Below are 23,072 nucleotides of genomic sequence, written 5' to 3'. Positions count from 1 at the left end.
GGTTCCTGCAGCCATTTTGGGGTGAAACGTGGCACTTTGGGGGATCCTGAGGCAGAGGAGGAGGAGCAGGTTTTGGTGAGGATCCGTTGGCAGCAAATCCATTCCAAATCTTCTCCTTTCCTCTCCCCAGAAGTGGGCAGCACCTCTGGCTGCCTAGGTGCCATCAGGGCGGGCTGATGGATGGGACAAGGGACATCCCCTGGTGCGGGAGGCTCCGGGGCTCTCGGCTCAGGGAGGGGAAGTGAGACGAGATCCACTTGGAGCCAGCCCTGCTCAGCCAGCTCGAGGAAAGTTCCCTCCTTGCCAAGAGCTTAAAGAAGGGAATGAAACCCCAGCAGCAGCACCCTGTGCTAATTGCCACATGGAGAGGCAGGAATCCTAAATCAGAAGTTAATCTCCGGCGAGGATTAGCAGAGCATGCGGCGTCTTGTCAGATGTGGGAGCAGCGGCCGAGGCTGTAATTTTTCCAGACAAGAGGGGTGTTCCTGCTGGAGCCCGGCCCCCCACGCGCTGCCCCAGTGACCCACACGCTGCCCAGTGACCCACTGGAGGCTGGGGCTGGGCTGGGTGGCTGCAAATTCTCCCAAAAATTATCAAAAGAAGCCGTGCAAAGCGTTGTTCCGGGCGGGATTGGGAATGCCGCTGGTTGCCGCTCGTGGCTGGGACTGGCGGGGCCAGAGGATCCCAGAATATCCCGGCTTGGAAGGGACTCACGGGGTTTGTCTGAGTCTCGGCGCTCTACAGGACATCCCGAAGGATCCCAGCTTTTCCTGAGCCTTTGGAGCAGAGGCCGAGGCTCCCTGGCCGTGCTGCAGCCTCTGCCCAGCTCCCAGGAATTGGGGTCTGCAGCAGGAGGGGACGCGGTGCCCAGCTGGCCCATCCCAGCGCTGACCAGCAGCTTTGTGGGAATCCCTTATTTTGGCAGAGAATTCCTCATCCGGGAGATTGGGATGCTGCTCTTGGTCCTGGAGTCTCCTTGGAGAAGGAGGTGGCTGCAGCATCCTTGGATCCCCAGGAGGAGCTTCCTGCATCCCCTGGATTTGGGATGTGCTGCTGCTTTTGGCTCTGAGGAGCCCAGCTTGGCTTTGGCAGGGCCTGAGCACACGGAGTTAATTAGTGGCTGTTAATTGCGCTGGGAGCTTTGGGAATCGGGCAATGTTTGGTGCCGTGGAATTCCAAGTTGCAGTTTCCAAGTGTGGCAGCTCTGGTGGAACTCCTGCTCCAGCTCTGGAAAAGGGGGATGCCACGGGCTGCCCAGGAAAAAAGCAGCATCTTCGTAGGTTTGGTTCCTTTTCTTTCCTCCCTCCCTGGATTCCTTTGGAGTCTGTCCATTATCTGCTCCATCTTTGCTCCCCCACCGGCAATGGAAAACGCAAACCCCGGGCTTGGCTTTGGGAACAGGGATGCAAATCCTGCATAATGTGGAGATGTTGTGGAGTCGTGCCCAGCGTGGCATCCCAGGAACTCCAACCCTCAGGGCACTGCTGGGAGGCTCCCACAGGGAAAGGATGTTTTCCATCACTTGACACCTCTCCGGTGTTGCTGGGACTGGCAGCACTTTCCTGTTATCACGGAATTGTGGAATGCTTTGGCTTGGAAAGGACCTTAAATCCCATCCGGTCCATGGATCCATCCCGTGCCATGGACACCTCCCACCATCCCAGGCTGCTCCACGCTCCATCCAGCCTGGCCTTGGGCACTGCCAGGGATCCAGGGGCAGCCCCAGCTGCTCTGGGAATTCTATTCCAGCGCCTCCCCACCCTCATAGCCAGGAATTCTTCGCCAGCTTCCCAGCTCTCCCTGCTCTCTGGCAGTGGGAAGCCGTTCCCTGTGTCCTGTCAGCCTTGCTGGCCCTGGGGACAGGGATTGGGGTTGTTCCCTGGGCTCTGGCACAGCCCTGGCTCTCCAGCTGCTCCATGGCTCTGCTTTCCCTGTTTTTTATAAGCTCCCTTCAGGCTCTGGAAGGGGCTCTGAAGTCTCCCTGGAGCTCTCCCATCTCCAGGTGAATTCTCCCAGTCTCCAGAGCTGCTCCATCCCCTTGGAGCATCCTCATGGCCCTGTGACTTCATTAACATTTCTTTATAATTATTTACTGCTCCTTCCGATTGCTCCCTGAGCTGACAAGGCTGGGAGAGGCTGGAATGGCCCAGCTGAGCCCTGGGGACACGGGGAGGACACGGGGAGGACACGGGGAGGACACTGGGGGGACACTGGGGGGACGCTTTTGCTGCTGGTCCTTCCCACCTGAGCCCGACCCGGCTGGGGGGAGTTTCTGTGCCTGCAAGAGGTTAAAACTCTGCCCCTGTGTTTACTTTCTTGGCTGCCTCAGTGCATAAAAAGCTGTCAGCACCTCAGGTGGGGATTTATTTGGGCATTAAAAAGGGCCCGGGGCGGGCGGATGCAGACGCTCGGCAGCTCCCTGGAAAATGTGCCTGTAGCACAACCCCAGCTCTGCACACAGCTCACCCTTTAATAAGTGCATTTAATTAAAGTCATACAGCTTTTTTTTTTTTATTATTATTATTATTAAAAAGGAGGGAAAGGGGGGGGGGAAGGAGTGGGGCCTGCTGAGCTGCAAGTAAAGGTTGGGATACAAAGAGCGGGTTTAGAGCGTGGATTTAATGGAAAAGTCATCAACAACGTGTTGTGTTGCTCCTTATTTCCCAGCCTTGCTTGGGGTTGGGTTGGGGGGAGAATTTGAAGGGGTTTCTGAATTTCCAAGCTGCCTTTCCCCCCTCTCCCCATCCACTACCCGCTGTTGAAATTTTGCAGAATTATGAATTTTTCCAAACCAAGTTGCCAAACGCTGTTGCTCTTGGATGGAGCCGCCGTTGCTTTCTCTGCTTGTTTAACCTTTTCCTTCTTTTCCTTGGATCCGGGGGAATCCTGGAGCCCCCAGGTTTGTTGTGAGCACCTCGAGGGCCCTGCCCAGCAGCTCCCTGTGGGGGAGCTTTGGGAAGGGGCTGTGAGGTGGGTGAGGTTCTGAGACTCTTTATCCGTGTGCTGATCCCTGCTGGGCCTGGGGGGAGCAGGGACAGCCCTGTGGGATGGGAGCCATGAGGTTGTGGTGGCCCCAGGTGTGTCCGCCTTGAGGTCCTGCTCATTCCTGGGGCCTGGCCTTGCCCTTGACCAGGAGCTTAAGCCGGGTTTAATCCTCCATGCAGGACAGGTTGTGGCTGCCCCATCGCTGGAAGTGTCCAAGGTCAGGTTGGTCAGAGCTTGGAGCAGCCTGGGATAGTGGAAGGTGTCCCTGCCCATGGCAGGGGGTGGCACTGGATTAATTTTAAGGTCCATTCCATCCCAAACCATTCTGTGGTTCCATAAAATGCAGTTTTGCAAGATTTTGGTGCTGCTGGTTTATGGTGTGCTGCTCCCTCTGGCTCTCTGAAGGTTGGGATTTTTTCCTGAAGGATAAAATCTGGTGGACTTGAAACCTGAGGAGGGGTTGTAGATACTGATGGATGCTGTCCTTGGCGCTGGAGGAGGAGCAGGAGGTTTGTGAGGTCCCAATGGCCTCTTCTGAAATACCCTGTCCATGGCAAGGATGGATTTTCCCCCATGGGAATGAACCAGCAGAGATTCGATGGATACAGGAGTCAGGGAGTGCCTCCTGCAGCCCCACGGGCAGGTCTGGGACGGCTCAGGGCTCTCAGCTTTCCCACTGGATAATAAAACCGGCTGGGAGATGCTTTTTGCCTTCCCTTCGCAGTGGGATAAGTTTGGGATCGTATCCCTTTGCTGCTGGGGCTGGCAGGGAGCGCTGCCCCTCCCAGCCGGGCACTGCCCGAGCTCCTGGCGCAGGCACAGAGGACACGGCCCTCTCCTGGGTGGCCAGGAGGTCCCTGCAGGGTGGCTGCTGCTGAAGGAGCAGGGGGAGCGTGGATGGCGTTCCCTGGGGACCGGGAGGAGCGGGGTGCATGCTTGGGATTGATGCTTTTGGAGGAGGACACCGAGCGGGGCGGGAGCGTGCGAGCGCTCTGCGCTCCTGGGGCAGTCACCAGATCTCATCCCAAGCCTAAAGCCAGGTCATATGAGTCCTGATTTTCCTTCTCCTGTCCCGCCTGGAGTCTGCTCTATTCGTCTGTGTTTCAAGCGGCTGAATCCGCTGTAAAGGAGCCTCGCATTCCTCTGGATAATCTCGGGCGAGCATGGCCTGGCTGCAGCCTCTCAATTAAGCCGAGTTTCTCTTCCCTTTCATTCCCTGTCTCCTGGCATCCTAATTGGAAGGGCTGTGGGCAGGACACGGTGCCCTTGGCGTGGCGCTCGGGGCAGCGCTGGTTGCAGCAGCACCGGGGGGGGATTTGCCCCTGGAATTCCGAGCGGAGCAGAGCCACTCCTTTCCCTGCCTGCTCCATTTTGTTTTCCTTCTGGCAGAGGGAACCAATTTCCTTCTGCACGGAGCTGGATTAATTCAGCCTCTCCACAAAGCGTCCCTTTTGTCCCCCTCTCTCAGCTCATTCCCGAGGTGCAGGAACGGGAGTTGCCCCCCTGAGCCACAGAGGTGCCTGGGGGGAGCTGGGAACCGGGATGTGCATCCCATCAGCTCCCCCTTATCTCCCCATTCCCACCGATTTCCCTGCAGCAGCCAAATGAGTTCAGCAGTGAGAGGTCAGGTGCCAAACCTTCCTTTCCCCCTTGGGAGCCAAATCCAGCTCTCCACGCCCAGCCCTGGCACTGCTCCGTGTCCATGGGATGGGGGTGGGGATGGGGATGATGCCTGGGGCAGCCCCGATGCTCCTCAGCGCTGCAGCTCATCCCTGCCAATGGTTGTGGGATCATAGAAATTGTGGCTGTGCTGTCCCTGGAATGTCCCAGGCCAGGCTGGACGGGGCTTGGAGCAGCCTGGGATAGTGGAAGGTGTCCCTGCCCATGGCAGGGCTGGAATAGGATGGGCTTGTCCCACTCCTGAGGGAGCTTTTCCTGCCTAGGGATAGCACCAGGATAGGACAGCAGGAGCTGCCACTTCCCAGATTTCTCCTGGAATGCCGGCAGGGCTTGCAGGGCCCTCCTGCTGTAGCTGCTGAGCACTCAGGGTGGGATCAGCGGTGTTTTACAGGCTCCCTTTCCTAAATCCCTGCTCTGCTCCGAGCCGTATCCCCTGCACTGCATTCCCAGCCGCATCCTCCCTGCCTGCTCCTTGTCGGGATCACGGTGCTGCTCCTGCTTTTCCTAATTCTCCTCCTGGAGAGGACAGGATTTCCCTCAGGAGCTGGGAATGTGCCACACACACACATCCACCTGTGCTGCTCCTCTCCCGCCTCTCCAGGTGTTTTATGGAACAACGCTTTTGACATTCCCAATTTATTTGTTTCCCCGCCGGGACTTGCTGGGGACAGAACATTTCGGCTCCTGCGGGAGTCGCAGCGGTGCTGGGGAGGGATCGCTGCCTTCTCCAGCCGCGCTGGGTGTGGGATATGTGGGATGTGGGATATGTGGGATGTGGGAGGGCTCCGCGGGGCGCTGCAGGTACGGACACGCAGCTGCGGAGAGGGAAGCTGCAGATGTTCCTGGAATTCCGAAGCCGGATACGAACAGGATGCGTCTGTCGGGGGGAGGGCGCTTGCCAAGAGCCTGACATGAGGACGGGATCGTTTTGTGCCCTTCCGATGGCTCTGGGAATCTGGGATCATTCTGTGCCCTTCCGATGGCTCTGGGAATCTGGGATCGTTCTGTGCCCTTCCGATGGCTCTGGGAATCTCGGCGTGGCCCGGGGCGGGGAGAGCGCTGCGGGAATGGCTGCGGGATGCGGGATGAGCCCTGGGCAGCAGCCGATCCCAGCTCAGCTCCAGAACGGCTCCCGGGCATCCCCTGCGGCTCATTCCCACCCCCACCCCCAGCGGGTCTCCAAACCTCCGCTCTCCTATCCCTGCACAGCTTCTCCAGTGGCTTTCAGGCTGTTTTCCCAGGAAAATCAGCTGTGCTCGTGCAAACCGAGTCGGCCTCACCCCAGAACCTTTCTCCTCATTCCCATGGTTCCTGAATCCCTGTGAGCCGGGGCTGCCCTGCAGTGAGGGAATGTTGTGTCCGTGCCTGCACCCCTTTCCGAGGGTTTTTTTCTTGGATTATCCACCCTGCCGAGGCATGGAATGGATTTCATCCCTGCCAGGTGATGCTCTGGCTCTGGCTCGGCCCTGCCCGTGTGGGGCCAGGACCAAATTCACTGGAAAGCAAAGTGCAGGAATTGGGAATCCCGTGGATGGGAGGATTTGTTCTGCCTCCCCCCGGGGTGTTGCTCCCGTGCTCGACATTCCTTGCGTGGATCCCTGTGGGCACAGGGAAGTGTCCCTGTGCTCCCGAGGGTTTTCCCGAGTTCCTCAGGGAGCACACAGGAGGTTCCTGCCAGGAATCCAACCTCTGCATGATTCCTTGGCAGGAAGTGTTAAAATCCGTGCGAGGTGAGGAGGGAAGGGGCCTGGATCTGCACATCCAGCCCCGCTCTGTCCCTGGAGCAGAACTGAAGCCCCTCAGCCTGAGGGACAGGGGACAGTGACACCTCCGGGTGATTTCTGCCTTGTGACAGGGAGCTTTCCCTGCATTTCAGTGATGAGGTATTCCAGTGCCTGAGGGTGGCAAATCCTGTTGGAATCAGCAGCTGCAGGCACAGGAGGGGCTCCAGCAGGGACGGTGAGGGGGCTTTGCCTTGATGAGGCCCTCTGGACACAGGGATGGGTGTTCCTGCATGGACTGATCCGTGTTTTCCTGCTGCCAGCCAGCTCCAGAGCCCGGAGCTGGGGAATTCCCAGGCAGGAGTGGGGCTCTCCCTGCTGCTTCCCAGCAAACAGGACTTGGGGCTGTCGCCTGCCACGGCTCTGGCTGTAAACAGGCAGGGAAAGCCACCCGGCCCTCTGGTAACGGCGCTGGGACGGCATCCCGGGCTCCGTGTGCCGATTTCCTGAGATTCCCGGGATGCTGTGGGATGCCAGGAGCTCAGCCAGCCTCCTCCCAGCAGCTGCAGCATCCTTCAGACCCCTCGTGCTCCAGCCCCGAGGCTTTTGGCCAGGAGGGGCTCCTGGGTGTTGCAGAGCAGATGTTCCAACACCGCAGAGTTGTCCCCTCTGTCCTCCCAAACTTCCTGCCCGGATCAGCGGCTCCTGAGACTCCAAATGGAAAAAGCAGCTTGGGGCTGTTGTTATCTTGGAATCCAAAATTTCCTGGCTCCCGGTGCAGTTTGGGAGAGGGGGTGTTGTTCCTTGGCTGCTCCCATGGGGAATCCGGGATAACCATCCTGATCCCGCTCCTGCTCCTGGCCAGGGGTTTGTGTCAGGGGCGATATTCCTGCCTGGAACAAAAATAAAGGGGAGAACTGGCTGGAGAGAAAGGGCTGAGGGAGCAGCAGGAGCAGGGAATCACTGCAACAGCCAATTAATTAATAGGTTAATTATTATTGCTGTCGTGCGGGGGATGAGGTGAAGCTTCAGGAGAGCTCTGCCTGTGGGAATCGGGGAAGAACTGATCCAACATTCCAACAGAACCCTCCCTTGGGATGAGGGTGAGGGGTGAGAGATGGCCTCCGTGGCCTTTCTGGATTTAGGGAAATCCTCTGGATTTGCTCCCTTCCCCGTGCCTCGGTTTCCTCGTTTGTGTGACACGGACAGTGATGCAAAGCAGTGAATGGAGGTGGAGTTTTATCCTTGTGCAGATGAAAACCTGGGAATTCCGTGGTGGTGGTGGAGGAAGGTGCAAAGGACAAAAACGCTGGAGTGAGTATTTGGGAATGAAACAAACCCGTGGGTGAGAGGGAAGGGTCTGCTGAGGGCTTTTCCATCACGGATTAACGGGGACAGTAAAACCCTGAGGGGTTTTTCCATCCCTGGGCAGTTCCCAGGTGCTCTCCCTCCTCCTGCCTGGTGGGACCCCCTGGCTGGGCTGATCCCGGGACATCCCAGCACATCAGTGGCAGTTTCTTGTCACTGCTGTGGCTGCAGGAGACACAATTCCTTCATTTCCCCCATCCCATCCCATCCCTCCCGGAGCCTGGGGGCAGCTCAATCCCAGAGAGGAGGGGAAAACCCACAGGAGGTGTTTGGTCCATGAGCAGGGGTCCCCCCCTATCCCCAGGGCACACCTGGTGGGGTGACAGAGCGGTTTGGGCTGTCCCCCCTTTCCTGGCGAGGTGGCAGTGAAGGGACAGTGTCCCCTTTGTCCCTCTCCTGGCCTGGAGCGGGAATGTGCGCAGGGAATGGCCCCATCCAGGAAAAACCCTCTTCCCTTGGTTGGAGCGCAGGGAGCGCGCTGACCTCGTGCCTGGGATGCCGCCCAGGACCTGCGGCTTTCCCTCCTTCCCCCCTCTGCCGCCTGCCCAGCCCCTGCCTGGCCGGGGTTTTGGGCACACTGAGCTCACTTTGAGCAGTGTCCCCTGGGTGGGGTGGCCTGGAGGGGTTCGGTGGCCGGAGGGGCCGCAGGGAACTGGAGCCTCCCTGTTCCCGGGCTCCTTTGAAGGGTTTGCGGCTGCCCACAAGGACCTGGCCGCGGTCGAGCTGAGATCCTCTGGCTGCTCATTTTGGGACCACCAGCGAGCTCAGGGACAGGGCTGTGGCCACCTTTAGATATCAAAAGATATCTCAAAGGCAAATATTGAGAAATATCTGGGTGGAGGGAGCTGGGCTGGGATTTTGGAGTGCTGGGAGCCAGTGGCTGCAGCTGGGGAGAAGTGCTGGATGTATTCCCGTGGGTGGCACATGAAAGATGGGGCCAGGTGATTAATTTGGGGGCCTGGGGGACCACCAAAGCTCTGTGGGGTGTTTGGACAGAGCAGCTCAGATTCATCCTCCTCCTCCTCCCTTCATCCTTAAATCCCACCCTGCAGAGCGCAGGGAAAAAATAGCTCCACTTCAAAAGCCCCGTTTGGTGGTGCCTGCAGCTCTATTTATACTTTTATTGCTCCCCCAGGTTTTAGGGAAGAGGCTTTTTCATGGAAACATCGGTGTGGGGTGGCCAATGCAGCCACCATCCTCAGAGAGCGATTTTAGAGCTGGGGAGCGGGCAGATCCCGGGTGATCCCAGATCCAGCTGATCTGAGCTCCATTCGGAGCTAATTCAGTTCTCAGTTTGCTTGGGAGAGTTCTTCTCTCCTGGAAATCCCACAACATCCCAGGAAAATGCATCTCTCAGGGTGAAATAAGTTCAATGTCCAGACTGGACCCAATTCCCACCCACCAGGGTCCTTCTGCAGGTTTTAAGGATGGAAGGTGGATTTTGGAGTTGCCCACAGCTCCGGGCTGAGCCCAGCTCCTGCTGGCTGCCTCTGCTCTCCCATTCCCCGTGGAGAATGAACCCAATCTCCCAACTTCCCACTGAAATGTGGAGGTGTTTCATGGGAGCCTCCAAATGGCCTGGAGACCTTTTCCTTCCTCTTCCCAACGGGAGCATCCAGGTGTTACCTGGATCTCTCTGGAATGCTGGGCTCTGACCTGATGTGAGAGTTAAACCTTTGTCACGACAATGACCTTGAAGGATGCACAGACCCCTGGCTTGTGTCAGGTGTCCTCCAGCAGCTCCCAAACCTCCTCCTCCAGAGTTTTCCTGAGATCTCAGGAGGAAAGGCCATAAAATGGTGACTTTTGGGGACAAACCACCTGGTTCTTCACTGGATCAGCACCTTGAGCCACACTCAGGGTCACATTTGGTGTTTCAATATTCATCTTTCACCCTTTCCCGCATCCATCAGCCCCCGTGGAAGCTCCAGCTGCTCCCATTCCATAAAAACCCAGCCAGAGGCTCTCAGGGTGGGAATTTCTTCCCTCCCAGCTCCAAGCCAGCCCTGCTGCAAAGCTGGGGCACCTCCCTGGCAGGGAGGCGAGGAGGGACCCCAGGAGGGGCGGGCAGAGCCCTGAGCCTGGCCCTGCTCCTCGGTGCCCGTGGTGGGCTGAGCGCGCACGGAGCCGGCTCCGGCTCCAGGGTGTTTGTCTTGGAGATTAAATCTGGAGAGCCTCCGGTCTCCAAGTCCATGCCGGGAATGGAGGGGCAGGAGGGAGGGAACGGAGCCCAGCCCTGCGGGAGAACACACCTGTTAACCCTCTGGAAGCTGGGACACCGAGGGCTGGAGGGCAAGGGCAGGGAGAGGGAGAAAGGAGGGGGAAAACGGGGCTGGGAAATCCCTTGGGAAAGGTTGGCACAGCCTGGATTGCGGCACCTGCTCGGGAAGTTTGGGCAGGAATCCTTTCTGTGCTCCTTCTGCACCGTGGAGTGTTCCCGTGGGCAGCAGGGATGCTCCAGCCAGGATAGTTCATCCTGGAAGTGCTGATCGTGGAGTCGTGGAATGGTTTGGGTTGGGAGGGACCTTAAAGCCCATCCAGTGCCACCATGGGCAGGGATGCCTCCCCCTGTCCCAGGCTGCTCCCAGTCCCAGTGTCCAGCCTGGCCTGGGACATTTCCAGGGACCAGGGGCAGCCACAGCTGCTCTGGGAATTCTGTTCCACCTTCCCAGGGAAGTTTTTCCTAATATCCCACCTAACCCTGCTCTGTCACTTTGAATCCATTCCCAGCCCCTGGTGCAGGGTCAGTGTGTGAGACCCCAATCCTGAACTTCCCCCGCCTCGAGGCTTTTCCTGCAGCTCTTTTTGTGCCCATTCCAAGGGCTGGATCCCCCCCTGCATCCCAGCCTTCGTTTGTGCCTCCCCCAGAGGTCTGAGGGACATGGAGACGTCTCCACCTGCCTGTCCTGGACCCCCAGGAGGCTCAGACCATCCTCCTTCTCCTCCTCCCGAGCCTTGTGCTGAGCTTGGCCCTCAAATCCCCTTTAAATCCCGAGCCCAGGGCAGGCAGGAGGGAGGGAGAGCATCCCCCGGTGCTCCGGTGTTCCCAAACACTTCACCCCACGCACGGAGCGTTCTCCGAGTGTTCCCGCGGCGCTCAGGGCTGCCTTTGCAGCGATGTTTATCCAAAGGGATCGTGCCTCCGAGCCTCTGGCACGTCCCAGGCCAGGTAGGCCGTGTTTATCCAGGGGCTGGGAGCTGGGGCTCAGCCAGGGCCGAGGTTCCTCCGCGATAGAGAGGATTTCAAAACCCCTGATTGTGAGAGGCCAAACCCACGGCAAACGCGGCTCCCGGTGGTTTCAGCCAGGCTGAACTGGTGGAACTGGGCCAGGGGGAGCTGGGAGAGCCCCCCCTCCTCTGCCAGGGCAGGTTTGACATCCCCACCTTCAGCGGGATGGTTTCACTGGAATGCTTTGGGCTGGAATGGCTGGAGCTGGCACATGGCCCATTTTCCCCTTATTTCTGCTGCTTTTAACCTGCAGTGGGGTCGGGATTTCTCTCCAAGATGATCCCAGTTTGGGATTGGGGACAGCCTGGAGGAGCCCACAAAGCTGGGAAGCCACAGGGGCTGTTCCCCACACGGCTCCTTCCCTCAGCATCCCCGTGCTGGGGATGCACTGGATCAGCTGGGCTGCACATGGATCTCCACCCTGTGTTTTCACCCATCCTCTCTGTCCATATCCAGAGGTCTCCAGCTCCTCTGAGCACCTCCTGGATGTGGAGCCAGCCTCTCCTCCAGCTCCCGAGTCCAACTGGGGAGGGAAAACCCAGCGGGCTCCGGGCTCGGTGCTGCACTGCCGCAGCCTGGGCTGGGCAGAGCCTCTCGTTTAACCCCAGAGGAATAATTTAATTAAAGGAGATGCAGATCTCATCCGCTGGGAGTTCTCCCTGCAGGCTCTGGGCCTGGATCCTGCCCAAGGCACCGGAGGGAGCTGGGGGAGGAGGAGGAGCTGGGAGGGAGGAAGGCTGGGCACTGCTGGGCTCCAGCGCTGGCCGGGTCTCCCGCTCACCTGCCCTAAGGAAGGAGCTGTTCAGCCCTCGGGATTCCCCTCCCAAATCCCAAATCCCACTTCCACTGAAGTTTTATGGTTTCAGTCAGAAAACAGCACAGCCAGGAGGAAGGAGGGAGCAGGGAAGTGGGTGTAGCTTGGAAAAATCAGCTTTTGTGCCCGCACTCCTTTTGTTATCCCGTGAAAATATCTCCCTTGGAATCTTGCTTTGCTGTAGACTGGCTTTGGTTGTGGGAATGCTGGGAACTGGGAGCAGAGAGCTGGGAGGTGTTGGGAAGGGGGAGAAGCAGGGATGGGGATGGAGGGATGGACGGTGCACCCAACCTTCCTTCTCCTCAAATCCAAGGGAAGCTGTTGGGAATGAAGTCTCTGGACATGGCAGGACCCCTCAAACCCCACAGGAAACCCCCAGGCTCCGGCAGGGAGAGCCCATTAAAAGGGAATGGGCCAATCAATAAATCAAGGCAGCTGAAAAATTAAACCTGGGGCTTGGGAGAGGTGTTTTGCCTCTTTCCAGGTTTTCTTTTTTCTCCCCTCAATTAAAGCAAACAAAACTCCCAGCGCAGGCGGGTGCTGAGCTCCGGGTGCCGGGGAAATGAGCTCCGTAAATTACAGCTGGGATATGTGGAAGTGTTGAAAAGGGATCAGCTGTTCCCCAGCCCGGCAGGGGAGAGCGCTGGCAGCGCCCAGTTCTTCAGGAAGGTGGGATTTTCTCCCAAAATCCATCTCCGGGTGGATCTGACATGGATGTCAATGAGGAGAAGCAGCTGCTTGTGAAGGTTGTGCCGAAGGGATTGGGATTTATCCCAAAGATCTGCAGTTTGCTGTCGGGTTTGGGTCACACTGGCTGCATCCCTGTCCTGAGCAAACCTCTTTGGCCCTGGGGCGTTTGGGGGCTCTTTAACGGGACCTGAAACTCGCTGGAATTTTGGGATCAAACCTCGGGATGCTGCTGGAGGGGTGGGAACACTGCCCTGCTTGGGGACAGGGCTTTGTGGTGGCCTCAGCAGTGTTGGGTTCATGGTTGGACTGGAGGAACTCCGAGGTCTTTTCCAACTGGAATCATTCCGGGATTGTGTGGGGAAATTGGGACTGTGTGGGGAAATCGGGACTGTGTGGGGAAATCGGGATTGTGTGGGGAAATCGGGACTGTGTGGGGAAATCGGGATTGTGTGGGGGAATCGGGATTGTGTGGGGAAATCGGGATTGTGTGGGGAAATCGGGATTGTGTGGGGAAATCGCTGCCTTTCGGTTTTCCCCTCCTTGCTGTGCGCCAGGGCACGTCGGAAACGCCGGGATGGGTGGGAGCGATCCCAGGATGACGGGAGCCAGGATGATGGGAGCAGGCGTTAACGGCTCTGCACAGCCTGTGCCTTAAACTGAAGCGCGGAATCCCTGGAATTACCGGGAAATCCTTGGAAATGCCACAAGGCCAGTGTGTGCCCGTGGCTGAGCGTGCCCTCCGGCCGCGGCACTGCAGGAATGGCTGCTCTGTCCCGTAAAGCCCCGAGGTCTGAGCCCTTTTCCAGGTGCTCATCCCTGTGAGCCCTTCCCAAGCTTTTCCCCCCGGGACGGCAGCGCCCGGGAGGCGGCGCAGGGAGGAACAAGGAGCTTTTCACTCGGGGGCTTTTTTTCCTGACCTACATTTTTATATTCCTGCGTCCAGTTTAGGTTTCAACCCGTTGGCGTTTCTCAGCCAGCAACAGCTCCAAAAAATTCCCGATAAATTCTAGGAAACGCTGGGCTGGGACATTTCCAGGGATCCAGGGGCAGCCACAGCTGCTCTGGGAATTCTGTTCCACCTTCCCAGGGAAGTTTTTCCTAGTGTCCCACCTAAGCCCCGTGGGGTCACTGCATGGCTTCCCCTCCCGCTGGGAACGGCCCTGTGGGACTTTTGGGGGTCACCAAACCCACCCTGTGATCCTTCCCCATCCCAGGGATGAATTCTGATCCCGGGAATCCCACGCTGTCTGATCCCAACGGATGTTGGGATGAGCCGTGGGGGATCGCACGCGGTGTCCCCACGCCCTGCCAGCCCAAACACGGCCACGCACGGATGAATTTCACTTCCAGAGGGATCAGTGCGAGTGGGTGTGGAACAAAACCTCCTTTTTTCCCTGCAATCCATGAAAATTATTTTTGGAGAACTTGCTGTAACCCACTTCGGACAAATGTGAACGGAAACCAAGCCCTTTTTCTTGCGCTTTTCCCTCGGCTCCCTGCAGGGTGAGAGGTGGGGAATCCACGCCCGTGGTCACTGGGGGCTTTAGGCTGAGCTCAGGAGGGAGTGAGGAGAGCTTGGAATGGGGATCCAGGTGGGATGAAGGCTTTTCCCCAATTCCTTTCCGATGAGGGTGGGTTTGGGTTGTGTGTTTGAGGGGTGTTTAATTCCTTCGGCCGCGTGTCCTTGGCTTGGACGCTGCAAGACTGGATTGTTTTATCCATGTTTTATCCATGTTTTATCCGTGTTTTATCCGTGTTTTATTCGTGTTTTATCCATGTTTTATGTGTTTTACCTGGGGTTTATCCATATTTTACCTGGGTTTTAGCCATGTTTTATTCATTTTTTACCCGTGCTTTGTCTGTGTTTTATCCATGTTTTATGTGTTTTATCCGTGTTTTATCCATATTTTATCCGTGTTTTATCTGGGTTTTATCCATGTTTTATGTCATATTTTACCTGGGTTTTATCCATGTTTTATTTATTTTATCTGGTTTTATCCATGTTTTATCCATATTTTATCCGTGTTCTATCCATATTTTATCTGTGTTTTATCCGTGTTTTATCCATGTTTTATCCGTGTTTTATCCATATTTTACATGTGTTTTATCCATGTTTTATCCATTTTTTACCCATGCTTTATCTGTGTTTTATCCATGTTTTATCTGTTTCATGCATGTTTTATCCATATTTTATCTGTTTTATCCGTTTTATCCGTGTTTATCCATTTTATCTGTTTTATCCATGTTTTATCTGTGTTTTATCCATGTTTTATCCATATTTTATCTGTGTTTTATCCCTGTTTTATCTGTGTTTTATCCATAATTTATCCATGTTTTATCCATAATTTATCCATGTTTTATCCATGTTTTACCCATGTTTTATCCATGTTTTATCTGTGTTTTATCTGTGTTTCATGCATGTTTTATCCATATTTTATCTTTGTTTTAGCCATATTCTATCCGTGTTTTCTCCATGTTTTATCCTTGTTTTATGCATATTTTATCCGTGTTTTATACCGGTTTGCTGCTCCACTCAAAGGGGAGTTATTCAAAAGAAATCATTTTAACTCCCCCACATTTCAGCCTCACAGCGAGGCTGGGCCCAAACCCTGCCCTGCTCGATGCCCCTGAAGGGTTTTTGGTGTCACTTTCCAGCTTCAGGCACCCAAAAGGGACAAAGAGCCCCAAACCCACTCCCCTCCAAACACCAAATTCCGGGTGAGTCGCTGAATTCTCCCACCCTTCCCCATCCCCTAATCCTGACCCCAGCTGAGAGGGAATTTTGCCTCTGGATCAGGCTGAGGTCCGTGGGGTCATTCAGCAGGGTTTTGCTGGGCTGATTTCCCGCTGTATCATTCTCTTTTTATAGGGAAGGGTGTGTTCCCGGCTTTCCTGCCGTGTCGGGGTGGGAGAGGTGCTCTGGCACACCTGGCTTGGCTCTGTGTTTTGGGAATTCTCTGGGGATTGGGATGGAGGTGCCCCGGAGGCTCCCCAAGGGTTGCGGTTCTTGCATCCCCCAATCCTGAGCCTCCGCAATTCCTCCCTTCAGGAGCAAACCCCGGAGCGTCCCGGGCCTCACGGGGAGCGATGGCTCTTGGAAAAGGAGATTCCAGCCCTCGGGAAGCACGGCTGGATCGTGCCAGGGCAGGTTTGGCTGCTCTTGGATGAGTCCCACCAGCGTCTCCAGGACCAACAGTTTCCATTTCTCTGGGAGAGCGATGCTGGTGCTGCTGGGCCTCACCATGACCCGCTGGGATCGGGGACAGGGAATTTCTCCCTTCCCTCAGGGATATCAGATCCTTTGGGATAAGGAGATAAGGATCGTGGTGGTTTGAAGCTCCATAGGGTGGCAGGATCCCGTCAGGCTGGGGGAGCATCTCCCTCTGCTCCGCTCGCGCTGCATCCAGCTCTGCCTTGGCACGTTCCACCGGGTTTCATCCCCTTCTTTTCCATGGAAAGAAGGAAGGGAGAGAGCGGAGAAGGGGAGGGCACGGAGAATTAATCAGCTTAGGGTCAGCACAGGAAGAAACACCGCTGAAATTGGTAATCCCTGGGCTGGAAATCTGCTCAGGAGTAAAAGTGCAGCCGGATGGGTTTTCCTGCTTCCCTCCCTCCCATCTCTGAGGGCAGCGGGTGGGGACAGGGCAGGACTCCAGGGTGGCTTTTGCACCCTTGTGTGGTGTCATCCCCTGAGCCAAAGCTTTCCGGAGAACACCTTTTTGACCCAGATGTGAGGATTTGGGACATCCCCAGGCCGTGGGGAGCGGAGCCGATCCCTGGGATGGGATCCTGTGGGATGCACGGCCAAACCCATCCTCTCTTTGGGACAACCATGGAGGCTTTGCAGCGCTTTTCCCGTCCTGTGAGCAGTTTATTCTGCACTGGGATGGGAGAGAGTGTGGGAATGAGGAGGGTGCCCCCTGTAATCCCTTTTATCCCAGGGATCCAGTCCCTGCTCACCTCTGTGGATGCAGGAGGCGCCTCAGAGCACCCCTGCTCTGCCTCCAGGCAGCAGATGGAGATCTCCCTGTTGGTGAGGAGGGGGAAGAGCCCTCCAGCTCCTTTGGAAGATCCAGGGATCACACGGATCACATGGATCACCAGGAGCTCCTGCTGCTGGCAGAACCTGAGGGGAGCTGCTCAGCTCCTGCCTGCCCACAGCGAGGGGCTCCGGACTTCCAGCAGGAGAAGCAGAAATGCTGGGAAGCAAGCAGAGCTCCTGCTCAGGGACTGTCTCTGCACGGCTCAGGCCCATCCCTCAGCCTGGCAGGGCTTTGTCACCGTGGGGACACTTCTGATAAATGACCCAGAACTGTCAGCGGGTGCCAGAGCCTTCCCAAAACCTGGGGCATTGTGGGCTGGCCCAGCCTGGTGTCACCCCGTGCTGATCACCCTGCTGCAAAAATGAAGGAGAATGGGACTTTCCTCATTCCTCGCCCAGCCCCAGGTGACACACGGCGTTCAAGAACCAGGGTGGCCTTTTCCTGCGGGGAGGGAGGGGGAAAATTGCTCGAAAGAGCAGGAGGCAGAACAGGTTGGAGTGTGTGAACGAGAAAGTCCTCAGGGTGCGGCTGGGGGGGTAAGAAGGGGGGGGTGAGAAGTTCTATTTTTAGGCTTCCACCTGTGCTTGGGTTTGGGGGGTTGGTCAGAGCTGGAATTTGAGGAGGAAGCTGCAGACGGAGGTGGGAGTGATGCTTTGGGAGCAGCGGATGCCGCGCTAGGAGTGCGTCCCTCTGGGAATGAGCCACTGCCAGGACCCACCTGTGGCCCCTGCATCCCTGGATCACCCCTGGACCATCCCTTGGGATGCAGCCAGGGCGTGTTGGCCCTCACAGCCACCCCCTTCCAGATCTCTGGGTGCTGCTGTGGTGTCCGGGGGCCCTTCCTGCAGGTCCTGCTGCACCTCAACCCTCTGAGGTTTTCCTGGTGTCAATCTCAGGCGAGCTCTCCACCACCGCGGGCTATGCTGGGGTTACAGAGCCAGGGTTTGGGGGAGTCTCATCCCGTCTGACCCCCAGAGCCCAGCACTGCCATCCCCAGTGCCCCGGGGGGCTCGGGCCGGGTGTTTGGTGGCAGGGCCGGGGTGTCGGTGAGTCAGAGCCGGCTGTGCCGGGCCGCTCGGTGACTCACGGAGCTGCCAGCGCCTGTCTGGGCCACGGTTATTCATTAACACCTTCCCAGGAAGGGCGGCCTGGGAACAAACCACTCCTCTGGCCCGGGAGCTGCGGTGACACCCCGCCGAGGCTGGCTGGGGTTTTGGCAGGCTTTGGGATAATCGCTCGGGACTGGGGCTCTGGGAGCTCGGCTGAGCTGGGGCTGAAGGAGAAGGCTCAGGGCAGCTGTGGCTGTGGCAGGGGCTGCCCCGAGCCAGGGTGATCCTTCCTGGCCAGTTTAGATCCTCCTGGAGCGAGGCAGCTGCTCCAAGCCCGGCACAGCACTGAGGTCTCGCAGGAACCCCCGACCCTGCCCAGAGAAGCTGTGGCTGCCCCATCCCTGGAAGTGTCCAAGGCCAGGGCACGAGGTGCTGCGGCAGCTGTGCTGGGACCGGTTCCTGCATCGGGCTGTGGCTCTCGGGCTGCATTTTTGAAAATCCAGCCCTTTGGATGGGAAGAATTCCGACAGTAAAAGCGGAATTGGGGCATGCCTGAGCAGGGCCAGGGGTCTGAGGGAGGGACACCCGGGAGAGGGAGCAGCAGGGAGGTGGAAGCTGCCAGAATCCCGTCCCTGCCCCTTGGATCCTTTCCTGTTTGGCTTTGCTGCCCACACAGTTCGTGCTCTCACTGTCTGTGGATGCTCCCACCCTCCGCAGCCAGAATTCCCGTTTTATTCCTGTGCTTTGCTCTGCTGCTGGAGAACGCGCATTTGGGGAGGGCAGGAGGCAGATCCCCACCTCAAAATGTGCAGGTCATCCTCGTTCCTGCTGCAGGCTCAGCTCCTCCTCCTCTGTTGGCTCGGGATGGATCCTCTCCTCTTCCCGGGATGCTGCTGAGCCCTTGTTCCATCCCTGCTCTCCCGGGATGTTGTGGGGGCTCGTGGAGAGGACGAAAACACCGGGGCTGCTGTCCAGCAGACGCTGGTGGCTCGCAGTGTGTGGCCCGGCTGTGCTGCTCCGGGCTGGAGTGGGCCGGGGCACAGGGAAGCAGATGATCCCTCATGGGGAGTGTGGGAGGCAACGGGAAAAAAATCAACTGCACCTGAAATGTGGCTGGCTGTGAGGGTTCAGCGCTGGGGGCTGCAGTGGGGGGGGGGGGGGGGGGGGGGAGTGGGGTTTTTTAGGATTTTTTGGGGGGCTGGGTGGTGTCCGTGGGGATGTCTCTGGGAGAAAGCAAGGGGCTCTGTCCTGCGGGTTAAACTGGGGCACCCCCACGGCACCGAACGGGATTCACCCATTCAGGACGTGCTGCTGGCCCCAGCACGGGCAGGGGACATCCCGCAGCAGTCCCCGGGGCTGCACGCATCGCTCCTGCCCCCGGTGCCTCCATCCCCGCGGAGCTCCGGCCTCATCCCGCGCTGCCCAAAGGCTCCTCGGGGCTGGGGGCAGCAGGAAGCGCCTTTGATCGGCGGGTGTCACCCCGCGTTCAAACCCGCGCCGCGGCACTGCCCGGCCCGAGATAACAGATAGCAGATAGCAGATAGCAGATAACAGATCAGAGCCTGCGCCCGGGGCCGCGCTATCGCCCGCGCGCGCCTCTGATCGCTCCCGGCCGCGGCGCCTTCAAACGCGGCGCGGAGCGGACCCGCCCTGAGCAAACCGGGGCTGGCTGCACCCGGCGCTCCCGCGCAGGGCTGGGGACACTCGCAGCTTCACCCCGAGCGTTTTGGGGGACCTTCGTGGCCCCCTGAGGGGATGTGAACTGCCAGCGGTGGGGTTGGACCCCGGGGTGTTCTCATCTGGGTGCCTCTGGGATGTCACCACCATCCCTGCCTGTCCCGGATCTCGCTGTGCGCAGGTCCCCAGAGCCTGGGAATTTGGGGTCGGTGCCCTGCAAACCCCAGTGACGCTCATGAGGTGCCTCTGGACCTTCTTAGGGGGCGCTGGGTGCTTCTGGAGTGTCACCACCAATGTTTGAGCTCCCTGCCTGTCCCGGATCCTGCTGTGCAGTGATGCCCAGAACCTGGGAATTTGGGATTAGAGCCTTGCAAACCCAGTGATGCTTGTGAGGTGCCTCTGGACTGCCACCACCGATGTTTGAGCTCCTGCTCATCCCAGATCCTTCTGTGCCATGGTCCCCAGAGCCTGGGAATTTGGGGTCGGTGTCCTGCAGAGCTCTGTGATGCCCGAGAGGCAGGGGATGCTGCTGCACCCCAGCTGCAAATCCTCTGCCTGCAGCGAGTGCAGCGTCTCCCAGCGTGCAGAGCGCTGTCCCTGCCTCTTGTGAAAGTGTTAAAAAATGCAACCCTTTAAGAGCTTCCAGATGTTCCGCTCGTGTCCTGGTGTTACCCAGCCCCATCCTCCAGAGCTGAAGGGGATCCTCAGCAGTGGGGTGAACTCTGGTGCCAAAGGGGCTTTCAGGGGAGGCCTCGGGGCTGCTGCTCCCTCTCCTCTTTCCCACATCACTCCAAACATTGGGTTTGGTGCCGAGGAAGAATCACTCACCCTCTGCTCCACCCCAGCCCGGCCCTTCCATTCACACCATGTTTTTTCTTCGCAGGGTCCGTGCTGAAGGCTCGGGGTGAGGGACAGAGGGGACAGCCAGGACACCCAGGAGCAGCTCCCGAGGACGGACACTGCAGCTGGACACACGGACAGCGGGGACCAGCAGCTCGGCCTGGGCAGCGATGGAACATCAGGGCTGTGAGAGGCTCTCCCCTCAGCGCCCACCACCAAAACCAGCTCCGTGCCCGCTCCTCCGGGACACTGCCGGGCTCCACAGCCCCCTCCCAGGGGATTCCTCCAGGAGCTGAGCTCCTCCCGCGTGGAACTGGAAGGACTTAATGAGCTGCTCTCAGCTGGGCTTTGGGAATTATCCTTTTGGATCCTGGCGATGGATGGATGCTGAGGAGCTCTTGGCTCAAACAGGAGCTCAGTGCTTTTCTCCGGGAAGGACCAAGCGCTTGTCCTGTTTCCAGTGGATTTTTTTGGTCTTTTTTTTTACGCCTCCGCTCTTTTTTTGCTGCTTTTGGGGGTTTGGGTGTTTCCTGAGGACGCTGGAGCTGCGGTGGATCCCGTGGTGGGAGCTGGAGCCTTTGGAAGAGCAGGAGCTGAGCTGGTGATGCTGGGGTTTTAAACTGTCTGCCAGAGGCTCATCCTGTGCTGGGAGGGTCCTTCTGCCACACCTGGAACATCCCACATGGATCCCAGCCCAGGTGGGACTGGGAAGCAGGAGCAGGAATGGGGGGAAGCCAGACCCCAGCAAGGGGAATGTCACAACGGGGGCAGCGTCACCCTCAGAGACAATTAAATTGCATTTAATAAACCCCACTGGCTCCGTGAGTGCTGGATGTTGTTTTCCCTTTGCCTTGGCTCAGCCACACTTCCAGGGGATTTTGGGGATGTCTTGGATTGTCCAGGAAACCTTGAGGAACTTCTGTCCTAACAAAGCTGGCCCAGGAGTTTATCACCTTTATTTTGCAGGAATGTTCTCCCCTGTCCTTTCCCCTTTCCAGCCTTTAACCACCACTGCCATCCCTGCCATCCCTCCCGCTCCAAAAGCTGCTGAGACGCAAATTTTTCCCCCTTAAATCCCGTTGTTAATTGTCCCTGGACTCTGTTCCCTCCTCCCCTGTGAGCACCGCGAGGTGCTGTGTGGAAATAGAACATAAAAGGGATATTTATATAGTGGAAATATCCTTCTGGGATCATTATTTTTTTAAGATTTAGAACATTATTTAACCAAAAAAAGGTGTCCTGACACATAAAAAGCACAGCGGCCTCATGAGCATGGATTCAGTGGAATTATTTGGGAGCAGCCAGGGTGACAGGAAGTTTCTCCCAGAATCATTGAGGTTGGAAAAGATCTCCAAGACTGAGTCCAAGCTGGGATTGATCCCCGCCTTGTCCATTAGAACAGAGCACCGAGCCCCTGCTCCCATCCTTTCCCAGCAGAATTCCCTGCCCGGGAGCTGCAGGGTCAATCCTGGAATGCTGCGTGGATCCATTGATTGGCACCGGGGCTGCTTTCAGCTGCAGGTCCCGCTCCAGGGACAGACCCAGGGATCGACTGGGGGGTGCCAGTGCTCGGATATGGCATTTCTGGGGTTCCTAAGGGATATTTCCCTCAAAGGCCGCTTGCCTTTGGCGTCCCCGTGCTCTGAGCAAACACGGCCGGGGAAGGGTGGGACTGGGCCTGTATTTACCTGGTGAGCAGCAGGAAAAGCAGCCTGTCCTTCCTCCCGGGAAACACGGGCTGGGAGCACGGAGAAATCCGGGGGATTTATGAGTTTGCTTTCCCAAATGCAAACACTATTAACCCTCGCTGCTCAGGCCCGGTGCTGCCTGTGGCCCTTTGTGTGCCTCGGGCTGCTCCGTGCTCGGCCAGGGCTGCTCCGGGAGTTTCTGCGGAACCACTTCTGTGTCCCTTTTGCTCTGGATTGATCCCACCCGGGGCTGAGCAGGCGGATCTGCCGCGCTCCAGCATCTCCCAGCTCCCCTCCGGCGTGTCCTGATCCTCCCGGTGCCCTCGGGACAGTTCCCGGCTGCTGTTTGGGTTTGTGGGGCCAGCCCGGAGCAGCTGAGAGCTCCTGGGGCTCGTTTGCTCGGTGAAGGGTGACACAGGATCCTGCTGGAGAGAATCCTGGAATGGTTGGGTTGGAAGGGACCTTAAATCCCATCCAGTTCCACAGGGACACCTTCCACTATCCCAGGTTATTCCAGCCTGGCTTAGGCACTGCCAGGGATCCCTGTGCCAGGGCCTGCCCGCCCTCACAGGGAGGAATTCCTTCCCAATATCCCATCTAAATCTTCCCTCCTTCACCCTAAAGCCACTTCCCAGTAATTCCCTGTGGGGCAATCCCTGAGCCAGCTCCTGGGAATGCCATCCATGGCCACCCCAGGCATGGCTGGAAGTGCAGGAGCTGTTGGGAGCAGGGCTGTGAGGGATGGCCTGGAGGAGCCACAGTTACTTTTCCTGGGATTGTTGGTGTGAGGATCCCATTCCGTAGGAGGCTCAGCGGGCAGAGGGCCCTTCCTTGCTTGGGGAAAAGGGGGAGCAGAGTCCAGCTGGGATGGGGACAGGGAGGGATTAATTTTGCTTGTTTCAGGTTGATTAAAGACGAAGTTAAAATCCAGGAGCCATCGCAGGGAGGAGGAAAAGGAGGAAGAGGAGAAAGAGGAGAGAGCAGCTGAGGGGGGAGCACAGACCAACCCCAGCCACCCCCCCCACTCCCAATTTTCCATCCCCATCCCATTTCTGCCCTGTTCCATCTGTCCCTCCCCAGCTGCGCTGTATTTCCAGGCAGTCAGGGATGCTCATCTGGATGTTATTTTCCCTCTGGGAATGGTAAAACGCATCTGCTGGAGCTGCTGCCAGCTTGGGGGGGATTTCCAGCCCCTGCTTGGGTCCTGGAGCTGCTGGGGTGTGGATTTGGAGGTGCTGTGCCTCATCCCGTTTGTTGTGACAGCTTAGCGGGGTCGGGATTGCTGTGG

The 23,072-nt window shown here is 57.7% G+C and overlaps 1 long non-coding RNA gene across 1 annotated transcript in view; it reads left to right on the top strand.

Annotated features, from left to right (window-relative positions):
• The window catches only part of LOC104695994, a 46,204-nt gene extending 25,283 nt beyond the window's left edge, over window positions 1-20,921 (top strand). Inside the window, exon 4 of the long non-coding RNA XR_005603327.1 lies at window positions 20,140-20,921. This is a non-coding gene — a long non-coding RNA (uncharacterized LOC104695994). The remainder of the gene's footprint in view (window positions 1-20,139) is intronic.
• Window positions 20,922-23,072: the final 2,151 nt, after the last annotated feature.

This window comes from Corvus cornix, chromosome 18 (genome assembly GCF_000738735.6).
Source record: "Corvus cornix cornix isolate S_Up_H32 chromosome 18, ASM73873v5, whole genome shotgun sequence".
NCBI lineage: Eukaryota > Metazoa > Chordata > Aves > Passeriformes > Corvidae > Corvus > Corvus cornix.
Note: the sequence above shows the minus strand (reverse complement) of the source record. Positions and strands in the feature narration are given on the sequence as shown.